A 4,794-nucleotide genomic window follows, 5' to 3' on the forward strand; every position below is an offset into this window, starting at 1 on the left:
CCTGTAGATGATGGTGGTGACAGGGACAACAGTGATAAATATAAAGGCAGCCACCCATGCTCACGCCATGTTTCAGCTCTGCACTGAACTGTACACACAGGATCTCACTTAGCCCTCCCCCACTCCAGAAGCATCACTCTTATCGTCCCTGGTTTATAGCTGAACTTCAGTAGTCTGTTTAAAGTCACACGATGGATGAGTAAATGACGGCAGAATTTGAACCCATGTCTGTCTTAGGCCAAAGTTCATTCCTTCCTTCCTCCCTTCCCCAGGTCTTCTTCTAGCTTCCAGCAGAGTCTTAGGTAACTGTCCACCTCAGCTCAGGGGCTCAGGCAAGACTTGCACGTGCAAAAATATGAGGGAACGTGAGTTCAAGCTCCACAGCGTGAAAAGTGATTTTCACTTTGTTTATGGTTAAATGAGGCCCTCTGGACTAAAATTCTCTCATTTCCATAATTTGGGTGGATGTATAAGTTGTTCCAAAATGGGATTCACGTGACATCTACATAGCAACATTAACCCCGAGTCTCTCGGTGGGAAAAATCCTGTGAAGTGATGCTAACATTCGCGTTGGCATAGGATAATATGGACAAACCAAAGAAAACGCTTTCTGGTTTGTGTACCTTGTATAAACAGATGTTGAAAACTTGAGTTTGCCTACATTTACTAAGCATATAAATGAGATCTAATTAAACTGAAATTCCATGGAAAGCCTTCCAAAGGCCCTAGTTTACTCATCAGTATAAACACTATAAATGAACAAGAGACAGTGTATTAAACAGTTTAAATATAGAGTCATAGTTCCTTAAATTCAAGAAATACAGTATTCCAGTTGCACCAAGTGGCCAAAAGTGACCAAAGTTTTGTGTTGTTGTTGTTTTTTTAATTGGGAAAGCAAGTAATATGAAAAGCATATCATATAAAAACATCCATGCATCCACACCCCAGAATTAACTAATATTAACATTTAGCATACGTGCTTCTAAAATTGTTTTCAATAAAGGAAAAATACAGCAATACAAAGAAAGCCGAAATACATTGTGTCTCTCACCTGTGCCATATTCCTCTCTGCTTCTCTCGCTCCCCAGATGCAGCTTCTCTTTGGAACCTGGTGACTATCCTTCTAAGCCAGGAACCAAATATTATATTACTGTTTGTGATTTTAAATTTTACGAAAATTGTCTTTTTATATTGTGCATTCTGCTATTTGCATTTTTTAAATTGGCATCTATCCAACTTAATACATAAGATCTATTTATGCTAACTGCTATATACTATTCCACTTTTTAACGCTATCACAGTTTATCCACTCCTTTGTCAATGGCATTTAGTGCTTCTCTGCCACTATTTTTTCTGTTACAAACATGACTTCCTGTGTACACACACATGTGTTTTTCTAGGCTAAATACCTACAAGTGAAATTGCAGTTGTGGGCCAGCCGAGTGGCGCGTTAGTTAAGAGCTGGCTTGGGACGCCAGAGGACCCCGGTTCGGATCCCACATATGTGGGCCAGTGACACTGCCCTCCACAGCTAAGATGCTGAACAACAGCTCACCCTGGAGCTGGGCTGCCATGAGTCGCCGGCGACAGCGTAGATTGCAGTCCCCTGCTGCAGTGTGTAGCCAGCAGCCCACGTGAGCGGCCAGCAGCCACAGTGAGCGGCCGTCCAGAAGCTGGCGACTGATCTGCCTTGCCCAAGAAGAGCGCAATGATGGTGCCAGCTTGGGCCAGTGAAGCAACATCCTCCACAATTAGACTGAAGAACAAAACAACAGCAACTTGTTTGTCCCCCTCCCCCAATTCCCCAGCACTGTTCCCCTCCCCCCAACTCCCCAATAAAAAAAAAAATTTTTTTAATCTTTAAAAAAAAAAAATTTGCTGGGTTGTAGGCGTTTGCATTTTCAACTTTACCAGATAATTGCCAAATTGCTCTCCCAAGTGACTGTATCTTTTTACACTCCCCACCAGCAGTGTGCTTAAGTTGCCATTTCTAATAGACTTACAAACACTACAAATTGTCTGATTTGTGAATTTAGGAGTCCTGACTTTAATCTCTTATTTTGCCAGCCTTTGTGTTGGGTGTGGATTATATCATAGAAGCTATCAGCAGGCATTTTTATTATCATTCACAGGGAGCACAACATAAGCAGCCCTGATATATTTAAGTCACATTTGTAGCAGATACAGATTAAATGCATTTGGCTATGAGACAATATACTAGAACAAAACAAGTATTTCTTTTTGTAGAGCTTTATGGAATCAAGCAATCACTAGGCCATACACACAGACTTCAAAAAGTATAATTGTTGTTTTTCACTGGTTTCCTTTGCTTGCAATCAGTGCTTGGCATGACACTGACATTGACTTAATTGTTTTTTTATTTGTATTTAGACAATCCTTGCTTGATAGGGAGGCATAGCAACTGTTTCATCTAACCACCCCTGAGGGATTGTATTAATATTATAATAGTTGCTACATATTACAGTCCTGCAAAACTTTTTGATACAAACATAAAATGTCAAGCCCAAAGAAAGAGGGTGAAAAGATGAGTTAGAAAAGGGGATGTTATAGAATAGACCGTCCCTCTTTAAATGTAAACTTTGAAATCAATATTTTCCATTCTATAATATCTGGTTGTGATGATGACATATATAGGATCTCAGCAGATGACATCTGAGTTGCTGAACCCTACAGATGTACTCCTGTGGGTTGCTATTGATTCTACGTTTCCTCCTCCTCTTAGACTTGTGAATGGAAATACAAGTTCCTTAAAAGGGAAAGAAACAACTAAATAGCATTTACACGTGTCACTCAAAAGACAAATGCAAAGCTTAGGAGCTTAATAAGGGAAAACAAAACATCATGCTATTTGCTTCATACCTTTCTCCTCTTTGTGAGAGTAAGAATGATTCTAGGCCAAAAACAAAAACAAAAACACCAGGAGTTTGTGCACAACAGAAGATTAGCGATTCAGGAGCCATTGAAGAGCATCCAATCTAATGCTTTCATCTTACAGCTGGAAAATCTGAGGCATTCAACGAACTTGTCGAGGGCACACTTTGCACTTTATCACTCTGACTCTTGTTTTCTCCATGGAAAGGAAGAAGGCCCTGGTCCTTTCACAACGAAATGTCTGAACGGGGTTCGCTTCACGTACGTGATCTGTGGAGCTTTACACTGAAACCCCCACGTCAATGCGTCATTACATTCCCCTCTGAAATAATATTAGCAAAGGCAAGTGAGCATTCACTGGGAGAACTGTTCACAACTATTTTGAAAACCCACATGAATTTTGCACTTCATTTCATAATACAACTGTGCTGGTTTTCATTTAAAAACACTGCAACTCTCTGAGTTAAAAGGTTTCACTCCAGGAAGACATGCTATGTCTGTCCCATTCTTTTACTTAACAAATATTTATTGAGAACCATTTATCGGATGAGAAAACAACAGAGGTCATGGCTCCTCTGGCATTTATAGCATAATCACAAAGTACATAATTATAAATAATTACACAAAGAAGTGGAAGGTGTTATGGTGTGTTTAGAAAGGAGAACTAAATCAGCCCAGGATTAGGAAAAGTGAAGTTTAAGGTAAAAATTGAGTAGGAGGTAGCTTTGAGTACTGCCTGGCTTGTATTCATGAAATGAAGAGAATGACCAAATAATTTTTCACCTTGGTCTTTGCTAAAATGGTGCTTTTGTAATGCATTAAGCATTTGGGTTTTTTTCCGCATATAATTTTAATTCAAATAAAAATTATATTGTTTAAGTCATTGGTTGCTCTAGATTTTTGGCACCTTTTCCACCCCATCAGCATATTATTTGCTTAAATGTGAGTTCAATCATCCTGGTGTGTGCAAATGTTGAGAGGACTCTTTGAATCTAAGATGGGAAGGGAAATAATTTAGAAGAAAGAATTTCAGGGATTCCCTTGAAAAATTGAAATTAACTACCTAAGCAACAAACTCCAATCTCTGGAATAATGACTTCTGGTTCTAATTCTATAAGGCCCCCCCTTTACCCCTCTCTGTAAAATGAGAAAGGCACAATGGAGTTGACTAGTAATTAATTTTCTTAGGTACATATTTTGCTGAGTTCTTTTGTTCTGAGCTCCCTATATAGTTAAGGAGACCAAGCTTTCAAATAATGGTGAAGGCTGTTTGCTACAGGTCCTAGATTTTCATTATTTATGAGAAAATGAGTTAAGCATGATGAATAAACATGGATTCAATTAGTTGATTCTGTGTTGGGCCCTCACATGGAACCAGATGGTCAGTTGATGCATGTAAATAGATAATTTATTTCATTTGGAAATCTGAAAGTTGAATAAAGAATCAGATATTTGTTATTAAAGTGTATTTACCAATGTGCTCTAATTTAATACATTGTTAAAATATATGCAGAGTAAAGTTAAGGGACTTAAATTATTTTGGTCAGCTGGGGATAAATTCAAATGCTTCTCCAGGGTTTGCAGGCTACAGTCTAGCTGCTATGGACTCAATGTTTGTGTTCCTTCCCATATTCATAATTTGAAGCCCTAACTCCCAACATGATGGCATTTTGAGGTGAGCCCTTTGGGAGGTAATTAGGTTTAGATAAAGTCTTAAGGGTGAAGGCCCCATCATGGGATTAGTGTGCTTATAAAAAGAGAACAGGACGCGTTTTCTCTCTCTGTCTCTCTCTTCTCTCCTCTTCTCTCCTCTTCTCTCCTCTTCTCTTCTCTTCTCTTCTCTTCTCTTCTCTTCTCTTCTCTTCTCTTCTCTTCTCTTCTCTTCTCTTCTCTTCTCTTCTC

This window comes from Hipposideros armiger, unplaced genomic scaffold (assembly GCF_001890085.2).
Source record: "Hipposideros armiger isolate ML-2016 unplaced genomic scaffold, ASM189008v1 scaffold_11, whole genome shotgun sequence".
NCBI classification, from domain to species: Eukaryota; Metazoa; Chordata; class Mammalia; order Chiroptera; family Hipposideridae; genus Hipposideros; species Hipposideros armiger.